This window comes from Pantherophis guttatus, chromosome 3 (assembly GCF_059756535.1).
Source record: "Pantherophis guttatus breed Tessera chromosome 3, ASM5975653v1, whole genome shotgun sequence".
NCBI classification, from domain to species: domain Eukaryota; kingdom Metazoa; phylum Chordata; class Lepidosauria; order Squamata; family Colubridae; genus Pantherophis; species Pantherophis guttatus.
In genome coordinates, this window is record NC_142065.1 from 183146830 (window position 1) to 183159838 (window position 13009).

A 13009-nucleotide genomic window follows, 5' to 3' on the forward strand; every position below is an offset into this window, starting at 1 on the left:
AATAATTCACTGAATCAGTCTATTATTTTTATTCTACCTCACAGCTACTTCATAAGGTAGCTATATTTTAAGGACATTTTAAGAACAAAATTGGAGAACTAGAGACTTAGAGAAAAGGGAAACAAACAGATAAGTAATAAATAAGAACTTTCTTATGTGCAAGAAAGAATGAACACGGGCATAAAGTCACATCTAAAAGGCACAGAAGACTGAGAAGATAAAGGTCAGGGTCCCTCTAGGAGCAAAAAGGAACTCTAGAGTCTTATATGAGAAGAGGTACATTGGGCATGCTCTATTGCTCTATCTATTGTGCCATCAAGTCACTGTTGATTCTTGTCAACTCCCTAGACAAGTCCCTGCAAGGGACTTGTTTTCTTGGCAAGATTTCAGAGTGGTTTGCCATTGCTGCTGGCTAGGGCTGAGACAGAGCAATTGGCCCAAGGTAACCCAGCTGGTTTTGTGCCTTATGTGGAACTAGAAAATACCATCTGTTTTCTAGCCTGGTGTCTACACCAAACTAGCTGTCTTCACACAATCTAGGCTAATGTCGGCAACTTTAAGATGTGTCAACTTAGAACTCCCCCCGTACCACATTTTAGCCTAACAAGTGGTGCAAACCCAGCAGGTGTAGTTTTTGTGTATATCTTAAAAATCTAATTATATAACTATAGCTCAATTTACCATACAGAAGCATAGCTAGTGGTAATAATACTTGGAATTAAAGGTTAATCTCAGTCCTCCAGATCAATGCTTCTTCCTTGGGGATACTTTGTCAAATTTTTCTGTTTGAAAACTCAATTACCTTTGTTGACCAAAATGTAGAACTGATGGATACGAAAATGCATAGGGAAGAAGTTACAAATGTACTTTCAATAAATGCCACACACAAATCCTATTCTATTTATTTATTTAGCTTAATATACAGAGCTACAAAAGCATTTTTATGCATACAGGAGCTATTCATTCAATTGTAGAATGTTTCAACTTCTTCATAATTTGTTCATTCTATGTCACTTATATCTATAAAATAGCAAGGCAAGTTTAATTAATCAGTTTGGAACTTTTTTCTGCTTCAGTCACCATTAGGCTGACCTGTTCAGAAAAACCTTCTAGAAAGTGATCTTTTTTTAAACAGAAAGAAAGAGAATGAAATACAGGTAGTTCTTGGCTTATGACCACAACTGAGCCCAAAATTTATGTTTCTAACTGAGACATTTGTTAAGTGAATTTTGTTCCATTTTATGACTTTTCTTGCCACAGTTGTTAGTGAATCACTGTGGTTGTTAAGTTAGTAACACAGTTGTTAAGTGAATCTGGCTTCTCCATTGACTTTGCTTGTCAGAAGGCTGCAAAAGGGGATCACATGACCCTGAGACATTACGGCCATCATAAATATGAATCAGTTGTCAAGCATCTGAATTTTGATCATGTGAACGTGGGGATGCTACAGCAATCATAAGTGGGAAAAACTGTCATGTTACATTTTTCAGTGCCTTTATAACTTTGAACGGTCACTAAATGAACTGTCAAGGACTACATGTAAACCTTTCTGTATGAATGCTAGTTTGATGGACACATATTGTAATTTTTGCACGGTTTTTAAATTCTGATTTATTTTATTCAGATATAGTGGAGAATACTGTTCCTCTCCAATACAGAAATAACATTCAGCATTCAGTATGATCAATTGCTATACAAGGAATAGAAAGGGATACAATCTTTTCCTTCATCTGGAATTGAATGGATCTGATTTTATTCCTTTATAAAGCCATCAAAGATGGTAGCCACCACTGAGACTATATCTCATCCAGGACTGCAAAGTAGACAGCCACATTTTAGCTAGGTTGTGTGAATCCAACCATGAATAAATACAGTATGAAAACAGGGCTGTTATATCATAATTTTAAGAATCCACAACATAGTGTTCCGTGAAAAAAACTTTGTCCTGAATCTATTGTGGTTCTGTTTCTTGGGATGATCACAATACATCAACCATCATAGTTCTTACAAGCCTTTTTTAGTGTGAAACACATACACACCCGCAACCTTAATGCAATTTGTGCTACAAAAATCCAGACTACCACTACCGGTAAATGACAGAAAAGTGATACAAACAAATCTTTGCCTCCTTTTGATGGTCATGTGAATTTTTGCAGCCCAGAATGTGCAGCTTGAATCCCTAAAACCTCGAAAATCTTGTGAGTTTGCCTCATTGCTTTAGACGTAAAATAATATTTTCTGTACTCTTTTTCAATTCTACAATATTGTTTTTTAAAATGAGGCAACCAAAAGGTACAATGCATTCCAAATACAATCCCAACATAGAGCCAGTTTCATTTAGTAGTTAAAGGTTCTGAGCTAGAAACCAGGAAACAGTTCTAACCTTGCCTTAGGCACAAACCAGCCAGGTGACTTTGGGACAGTAGTTCTCTTGTCATTCCAGGAAAAAGGCAGACCAGTTCCAAAACTGTTGCTAAGAAAGTTGCATGAACTTGTCCATATAGTTGCCAGGAAGGATTCAAGACTGATTCAAAGGCATGATGGAATTTGCCTTTGATTCTACCCAAAACTGCAGAATAGCTATTTGAACTTTAAGTAAAATAAATACTAGAACTATCATAATTCTTTTTTAGTTAGTCATCAGAAATTTAGCCCTCTGAAGTTAGGATATATTGGCCTCAATATAAATAATTTTCTGCTTGCTTATCCTGAAATATATTTACCATTTAATGCTAATTTAATGAGTTTGGAGTTTTCCTGTTTTTTTTAATTACCTCACCTTTGTTGTTTTTATAAATAACTCAAGGCAGCAAACATTCTTAATACGCCTTCCTCCTCCTCTTTTCCCCACAATAACCCTGTGAGGTGAGATGGATTGAGAGTGTGTGTGACTGGGCCAAGGTCACCCATCTCGCTTTCATGTCTAAGGTGGGACTAGAATTCACAGTCTCCTGGTTTCTAGTCTGATGCCTTAACTAGTACAGCAAAATGGCTCATAATTTCTTTTTATTTAATAATACAGAATATTTCACTTTCCTTTGAAAACTTTTATCAACTCTCTATTTCTTTATAATGTCTTTATATAATCTATATCGATGGTTAAAAATGAAAAAAGACTTTTACAATAACATTTTGTATTGATCATACAGTTAAGGAGGAAGGAGGAATTGTTATAGTTTTCCATTTTAAAAAAAGCCCTATTGACTTTTTTTTACTTGCTGCACTTTTTTAGCCAATGATGTTTGTTAGATGATGGAGTATAATTAATATTTTTTAGAAATGTGAATGAATCAAATTAAAAAATGAAATATGAAGTGGAAGTGCCATCCAAAGATAAAAATGACAAAATGACACAATTGGAAAGCTCAGCTTGCATAAACGAATACTGAATGTTGGGGAACAGATAGGTCCAAGCACACAAAAAAGTTTGTTATTAAAAAGAAAAAACCTTCAGCATCTTTGTAAGTAATATTACTACTCATCTGCAGATGGGGCACTAGAGCTAATCTGAAACAATATTCATTCATTTTTAAGAAAGAAAAATTCAAGCAGATGTGCCCAAGTACATCAAAAAAAATTTACAGTGCACATATATGATTTTCTTTACATTCATTATCTTATTTCTATTGGCAGAACTGTGTGTCTATGTTGTGTTTTGATAATTACCATTAACAATATATGTCTTCTTTTTCCTTTTTTTCCATGAGACATCTTGCACCAGTATCATGGAACACTGCCTATTCATGACAATCCATACTTCTCTTTCTGCAATGACAACGGCACTTGGTGATCTTTTAAATAGTTAAATCTAACTATTTTTCCGCTCTTATCAGGTCTGCAGAAAACTGCCCAGCAGCCCTGTTTAGGGTGACCCGCTTCCTCCTTCATCTGGGAGCGAGGGAAGACCCCTTCCAGGGCAGGGCTGAGGATTTTGTGCAATTCCTGCATGACAAAGTCACTCAGATTCGGGAAGGCCTGAACTCAGATTGGGTAGATCCAGATGGGGTGACGGAGGTGAGTCTTGTGAATGTTATCTGGGAGGGGTTTGACCTTGTGACTCCCGAGGACATGGACAGGATTCTGGGTAGGCTGAACGCAGCCACATGTTTATTGGACCCGTGTCTCTCCTGGTTGGTGCTGGCCTCCCGGGCGGTTAAATGAGGCTGGCTCCAGGGGATTATTAATGCTTCTTTGAGTGAGTGTTTCTTCCCTCCCTCTCTGAAAGAGGCAGTGGTGAAGCCCCTCCTCAAGAAGCCCTCCCTGGACCCAGCTGTATTAGCGAACTATCGTCCAGTCTCCAACCTTTGCTTTGTTGCAAAGGTTGTTGAGAGTGTGGTGGCGTGACAACTTCCCCAGTACATGGATGAAGCTGTCTATCTAGATCTGTTACAGTCGGGCTTCAGGCCGGGGTACAGCATGGAAATGGCATTGGTTGCATTGGTTGATGATCTCTGGAGGGCTCGGAAAAGGGGCTGTTCCTCTGTCCTGGTCCTATTAGACCTCTCAGCAGCTTTTGATACCATCGACCATGGTATCATGCTGCAACGATTGGAGGGATTGGGAGTGGGGGGCACCGTTTTGCGGTGGTTCTCCTCCTTCCTCTCCGACGGTATGCAGTTTGTGTTGGCAGGGGGATAGAGGTCGACCTCGAGGCGCCTTGTTTGTGGGGTGCCGCAAGGGTCAGTCCTCTCGCCTCTTCTGTTCAACATTTATGTGAAGCTGCTGGGTGAGATCATCCATGGTTTCGGGGTGAAGTTCCACCAGTACGCTTATGACACCCAGCTGTACATCTCCACCCCAGACCATCCCAATGATGCCCTTGATGTGATGTCCCGGTGGATCTGGATGGGGAGAAACAAGCTCAGACTCAACCCTTCCAAGACCGAGTGGCTTGGGCTCCCGGCGTCCCGGTATAGTCAGTTGGTTCCATCGCTGACTATTGGGGGTGAGATCTTGGCCCCCTCAGAGAGAGCTCGCAACTTGGGTGTTCTCCTGGATGCACGGCTATCTTTGGAAGATCGTATGACAGCCATGGCCAGAGGAGCTTTTTATCAGGTTCGCCTGATACACCAGTTGCATCCCTTTCTGGACCAGGATGCCCTGCGCACGGTCATTCATGCCCTCGTCACGTCACGTCTGGACTACTGTAACACTCTCTACATGGGGCTCCCCTTGAAGAGCACTCAGAGGCTCCAACTGATCCAGAATGCAGCCATGCGGGTGATTATGGGGGCGACATGGCACACCCATGTAACACCTCTCCTGCGTGAGCTGCACTGACTCCCGGTGGTCTTCCAGGTGCGATTCAAGGTGTTGGTTACCACCTTTAAAGCGCTCCATGGCTTAGGACCGGGGTATATACAAGATCGCCATCTGCCGCCGATAGCCTCCCACCGGCCAATACGCTCCCACAGAGAGGGGCTCCTCAGGGTGCCGTCGGCCAAACAATGTTGACTGGTGACCCCCAGGGGGAGAGCCTTCTCTGTGGGGACATGAACCCTCTGGAATGAGCTGCCCCTAGAGGTTCGTATGATCCCCGACCTGCGTACCTTTCGCTGTGCCGTGAAGACTCTTTTATTTCAACAAGCCGGGCTGGCCTAATAGGAATTTTTAAATTGGGTGTTTGTTAGTTTTTAATTTCGTGGGCCAAATTTTATATATTTGTTTTTAAATTGTTCTTAAATTTTGTGGTTTATATGTGTTTTAATATGGCTGTACACCACCCTGAGTCCTTTGGGAGAAGGGCAGTATAGAAGTTCAATAAAATCTAAATCTAAAATCTAAATTAAAAAAAAAAGCCAACAAAACTGTTTGAGAAAACAGATTTGCCTGCTGACCCAGGTGGTTGTTCTGCAGCCCATCCTTTTAGAAAACTGAAGTTAGAAACAATCCTTCTTCTGCTCTACTGTCCATTTGACTTAATGCAGTCCTCTAAACAATGAAAGGAGTTGGATTACAATTCCCGTCCTAACAAGCCAGCATGAACAATGGTACCATTGAGATTAGAGAACCTGCAGTACAACAATTAAAATAGGAGGAAAGGAAAAAAAATCTTTAAGATTGCAGGCCTTCTGAATTCAATAACATTTGCTTCTGCACAGGAACATAGATCACCATATTAAACCGCCAGCCCTCATTCCTCTGTTGCATTTATCAGTTTGTCTTCATTATATCTGTCTAACCACTCCCTGCCACATTAGAACCTAGCCTATTCTGGAAAGCATGTTAAGAAATCCTTCTTCTATCTGACTACACCAGCCCCAAATACTAAAACTCTTCAGTGCAACCCTGGTCATGAGTGAATATTATCACTGAGTTTAAAGGGGTATACAGAATAGCCTCTCATTTTCACAGAATGTTTGGATTGGTCTATCACTACTTCAGCAATTAGTAGCATAACAAATATTACATTATAATGTGTTGTTATGTAATTTTGAGAGCCAGTTTGGTGTAGTGGTTAAGGCATCAAGCTGTAAACCAGATGACCATCAGTCCTAGTCCTGCCTTGGGCACAAAATCAGTTTGGGGAACCTTGGGCCGGTCACTCTCTCTTAGCTCTAAGAAGCAGTCAGTGGCAAACCACTTCCAAAGAACCTTGCCAAGAAACTGCAAGAACTAGTCCAGGCAGTTACCAGGAGTCAAAAACTGACTCAAAGGAATCTTAAAGTTTTACTTGATTTAAATTTAGCAGGGTATGTGAATCCAATCAACTGTGGCTTTGTAAAACTATGATTTTAAACATGAATTGATTAATGTACAAGTCTTTATACCAATTTTGTAGGGGAGAATGAAGTGAGCTACATGAAAAAGGAAAAAATGGTAAAAAATGTGATATACCAGAACCTTTCATAGCATTAACATTGGTATATAACAAGCATTTTTGAAAAGCCGTTTCTAGGAACCAGTAGATATCTATCAAAATATATTTAAACATAGCTTGGATTATTTTTGTTTATTTAATGAAATCCCAAGTAGGCACACTATAGATAAGAAAATTAATGCCAAGAGCCTTGGGAGAACACTGATTAGTTGTTTATATAAAAGATATTAGTAACATACAGAAAGGGAAGTCTTCATCAAAAAAAAAAAGCGCTTACCATTCCATTGAATTAAAGGGCTAATGGGATTGAATTTAATTATCTAATGCATTACTATGCATCATTTTTTTTTCATATGGAATAGGCATATACAGGAGCTACAAAAATCACTGGATGGTACCAAAGATATAGCCAAAATGCTATTATTTTGCTGCATCCAATGATGGTCTGGATTTTGCAGCCCACATGTAAATATAGTCAAACCTATATTATATTCCTCCCTTGAAATACTGGTCTGTATTTATTTGTTATAATCAATTATTTGTCTGTGTAACCCAGTCTTAATTATTCCCTAGGACAACTATAGCTCTAACATGCAAAATAAGTTAATTTTATATGGCAATATGTATAAAAGGAGCTCCACTGTGGCTGTCATTTATTTATACTCATTATACTCCTGTTATAAGTAATTTAAACAGAAATGGCCTAAAATTCCATGCTGCTTCCCCTTTGTTGAAAACAGACCTTTGATTGCCACCTTAAACCCTTTCAATTATTCCACTGTTTCAAACACATACAAAGTAAATGTCTTTCAAGATGAACTTGAATGATTATATGACCAGAGCCATGTTGGATTTGGGGGAACACACTAGGGAGGTCATTCCAGTCTCTCCATCTTTTTTATTTTTCTAACTGTACAATATCAATGGAATTGCCTGGTAGCCTTTCATTCAAATTTCAAACAGGCCAAACCTTGGCTTTGTTTTTTCAAGATCAATCCATGTTGGTTGGGTATTGTTACCCACTGTGACTGGAGAATGCTAAGCAAGCCTAAAAACTGAATGGAAGAGCAATTTAAGCTAAGAGACAAGACGGGTAATGAAATGGGGCCTCGCTATTACTCTGTAACCTTCCAAGTCACTGCCTGGAGCAGCATGTAAAGCTCAGAGTGAAGTACCCTGATGTGGTTCTGACATTAGCCTCCAGAGACAGCTGTAGCAACCATCTCACAATATAACTGAGATATTCTAATCCAATTCTTTTTCTACTTGTAATCAGATTCAGATGTAGCAGTTCACACAACCCAGTCTTTCAACAATTGCACTAATTTCTGGTTTGCTACAATTCAAGGTGCCATCATCATCCTGAAGCTCTATGTGGTTTAAAATCAATGTACCCTAAGGGCTACCCAAAGGATAAAATCAGTTTCACTCACTCTAATCCAGTTTTAGCTAGAATTCGAGCTGCAAATTATTGTGAGATTGATCAATTTTTCAGATTAAAAAATAAGTTTTATTATTTTGTCACTTACATTATTTTGTCACAGCACATTAAGCCATGGTTGCTTGTTCATGGTTTAATTAATAAACCAATTGATTGGGTTTGTAAAACATGCTAAGTAACAATGGGTTAGTGTACAATCTGCTAATTCAAAATTAAACCAATCACATTTCAATTTAATGTAAGGACCAAACCAACCTACATTTTAATTAATGCAAGAACATTAATCACAAGACATAATCTATGACTGTGTTTAAACAGTTATGCATAAACATTGTGCCATTAATTATCACAATCTGCAAGTAATTTGTATTTTGCATCTACTTTTTCCTCCACTTTCTTCAATCCCAGCTCATTATCAAAAAAAAGTTGTTTTTATCTGATGAAATGAGCCACTGTTAATTCTTATGATGCATTGCTCTCACTGTTCTTTTTTTTTTTTTAATCCATCTGGAATCTTCCTTCCTTTAACTTTTAAATGTTTATTCCATAGTGTGAACTCTGGAATGACATGAGAAGAGCAGTTTGTTGGTAATGTTTTTCAGAAGTGATTTGCCATTGCCTTTTTTCTAAGGCTGAGAGAGAATGAGTGGCCCAAGGTCACGTAGCTGGCTTAATACCTAAGGCAGGACTAGAACTCACAGCCTCCTGGTTTCTACCCTAATACCTTAATCATTACACCGAAGTGGTTCTCATTCCACTTATAATCAATTGCTAGTCCAAAGTCTTTTTCATAGGCAGTATTTTCCTGTCTACACATATGCATATTGATTTTTGTTTCCTGAAGAAGAACTCTGCATTTGTTTGTTAAATTTGATTTGATTAATTTCAGCCCATTGTTCTAACCATTATGGTAATTTTAAATTGGTCTTTTAGCATATTAGCTACACTCCCAACCTTGTGCCATATGCAAACCCAATTAGCATTCCAGTCACGTATAAAAATACTTAAAACTTTACATCACTTAAGTAAGACAGGTGATAAGCCAAGAAAAATAGAATCTAGTCTCTGGTATTCTTTTCCCAGGAAAGCTGTGTTCATGTAACACACTAATTAATATTCCTACTGGTCTATTTGTCTAAATTACATCGAATTTTAGATTGTACATTTTTGTGAAAATTGAAACTGAAATGAAATTGAAATGAGAAAAAATGTAGCTATTAATGAATAGGGTATATTTTCCCACTTCAAAAATATATTTCCATAATTGCCAAAAAAAAAACCAGATCCCCCAAATGTTGCAGAGAAGTATCTGCCATTCTTAGAAATTCTAAATGTATATTAATAGACTTCAGCAGTGAGTAAGTTGTACAGTATGAATAGCAAAGTGCGGGGTTATCTAGCCAACATAAGCAAAAAAAAATTTAACCTCAAATCATTATTAGACTGACATTTTGATCCCCGAGTACAATTTGGTACAAATTAATGATCAAAATGTTCCTGCCGTGTTTAAAGGAGGAACCTGAAGTTTTAGTACCTAGCTAGAATCCGGATGAGGAATCTAACGAGAAAGGCGTGTTTTGCAGATTAAGTCAATGGATCTTTTTACTGAACATTATGAGTAAAGAAAAAGGAATGTTTATATTTGAAAGCCCATTGTATAGGAGGCCTAAAATTACAAAATAATTAATGGGCTAACTGTCGCTTCAAGCCCTAGTTAATCAGGATCAGCTGATTTTAAATGGTTGGCTTGTGATTACATTTTAAATCACCAGTTTGATAATATACAACATAAATCTATTCTAAAGGAAAATGTGACCATATATTCTCTATAGTAGATAATATCACTCTAACCTTAGTGTTTTATATTATATACTATAGAATGCTAAACAAAGTATTTTAAAAGCTAGACAAATATTGGAGATATTTAAAATATTTGAGAGATTTTACATGTGAACAAAATGAAACAAATGTGCTTTTTCAGAATATATGTACATGCCAATATATGCAAATGTAGTCCATATTTGAGTAATAAGTTAAAATCCATTAGTCAAAAATATTTCTTCAGTTTAGTGACCTATATATTAGCAAATGGGGGAAATAACCAGAATCCCACTCTCATATTAAACAACTTTGTTCCTTGCTGCTTTTGTCAGTGAGGTGAGTCCATACTGCAGCTTTGAAGCTGGCTGAATATTGATTCTATCAATATATTTAAATCATTGTTCTCAAGCTAACATATTTATTTATTTATTTATTTATTATATTTCTATACCACCTTTCTCCCGTAGGACTCAAGGCGGTGTACAGTCAAGAAAAAATATAGACACACAAACATCATAAAATTGCTAATTAAAATTATTATTATAACAGTTTGGCCCAATTAAATAGAACCCAAAATTAGATAACATTTTAAAATCATTCACATGTTCATATGTTTAGCCTCGCCTGTTGGAACATCAGGGTCTTGAGGGCACGGCGGAAAGCAGGGATATTTCGGGATATTTCGTATCTCGGGGGGGGGCAGTTCATTCCAAAGGGTTGGAGCCCTCACAGAGAAGGCCCTCCCCCTGGAGGAGACATATATAGTTTGTCATTTTAATTTAACAGTATACTTGCAGTTATACATCCATCCATCTATGTACCCACCTATCTATCTACAATATCATCATTGGCAGTATGGTACTTATTGCAATCCATATGACAGAGACATATCACAGTGGAAGGCTGTATTATGGGATCATAAAAATCCTTTCCCTCTAGTCCTGGACAATTTTGCTCCTGAATTAGAATTTAATGCTTCTTGTTTGGCAGAGAACCAAGAAGCTACTGAGCATAGAAAGTCTGTTTAGATCCACAGTATCATAATAAAAAAATTATGAAACAAAGCTTGAAAATTGATTTTAGGGATCCACCAAATTGAAGTTCAGGAAAACATGCATCAGAGTTAATTGCATAGAAATAATCCAATTAAAATAAGTGAGCCATATTTCTCCCTGCACATGCATATATCCTGACTCTAAATGTATATTAACATTTCAACATTTAATAATGAAGTATGTTCCATAAAATTTAAGGACAGTATAACTTAAGTCATTTAATCAGTTGGAAGCATTAAAACATAATCAGATAGTGATAAAGTGCAGATAATGCTACTTATAAAAATGTTAAGTTGTGGGTATTACAGTGGAAAAGATTCCTTTCTCCTGTGGGAAGTAATGCTTCCTTTAACATTAATGAGTTGGAGGCTTTTTTGCTCTTTGTTGAAGCATTATGTCATCATTTGTCAAGATTTATTGTTTTAGTTATGCATATAATCTAATTGTATTCATATATACAGTGTATACACACGCAAGGAAAATGTCTTAAATTAGTTTTAAGAGTGAAAACATATGAATAAGTGTTTTATTGAACAAAAGCCTTCTCGGGGAAAGAGATGAAACGAAAGGATTCAGAGATCCTACACATTTACACTCTGGAGAAAGCCCGATTACTTAGTGAAAAGCTCCCACGTTCAGCAGGGAACTTAGAAAATAGTCGAGAACAATTCTGAGAAGTTCCAATGAAACGAAAGCAGCGGGCGGTTTATGGTCCTATCCGCTCCTTGAGCTACGATCAATTCCTTTAAAAACGGCTTATTTTTAAAGGGAACCTTCGTTTCAATGGACTTCAGGCGCTCGCAAGCCTGCGCAGGATCTGCTTGCAACGCTTCTTCGCCTTTCTCTTGCTCTCCTTTTGCCGGTCCCTATGCCTCCCGGCAACTCGCTTAGCAACCTTTTAAGTCGCCGGGAACGCAAACTTTAAAAGCCCAAATTTCGAAAGCCGTTCAAGTAGCAACATGTAGAAAAGGCAGCGCTACCCTCGGTTGCCAAAGAGGCAACGGCCGCGTCAATAAAAAAGCCTTGGCTCAGCGGAGCGGCAGCACGTGCGTGACCTTTATATTTAAATTCCCTGTTTCCCAAGAACAGAAATAAAGGCACTCGGGGCAGTGCAATTTCCAAGTAATTACTAGGGCCTGGCACACCGCTGCTGCTCGTCAGCGGAGGCGGGCAGCCCTTCGCCACCGTAGCCCACGGGCGGCCTTTCCGAGCTCACAACCCGGTGGCCGCCAGCGCTCAAGGACACGCGAGGCTCTCCCCTAGGAGGCCATGGGAGGGAGCGCCCGGTGTGCTTCAGGTGAAGGGGCTGTCCAGCCGTTGCTCCCGCCTGCGCGCGCTGGCGAAGAAAAGATGGCTCGTGGCGCGCGCCGGGGGAAGCATCGGTTTTTTTTTCCCCCTCTCGGAGGGGTGAATGTAAAAGACCTGGGTGGGGGAAAGAGACCCTCTTTCGGCAGAGCCGGGGCCGGTAGCGGAAGTGCGCGGGACGGGCGAAAGAACTGACCAACGAGGCGTGGTGGCCTGAGAGGGAATTGCATTGAGGAGGGACCCAAGATGTCCACTACTGGGCGCTGGAAGGTGATGATGTCAAAGGGGTGGGGATTCATATGTGAGCCTCCGATGGGTGGGGTGCCAGCGCCTCCTTAAAATGAGGGGGGGGGGGAGAAGCGCGCCGTGCCTTTCGGGACGAAAGTTTGAGGAGGCAAAAACTCCTGCCAAGCCCGGGCGAGCTTGCGTCGCCCGGCGGGCGTGACGCGGACGCGCAATAAAACCTGACACTCGCCAGCTGTTCGGGCTCCTCCTCGCCCCCTCCTTCGCCTTCTCCCTCCCCCCTCCCCTCCCCTCCCCCGCGGCGTCGGCCGCTATTGCCGCCCC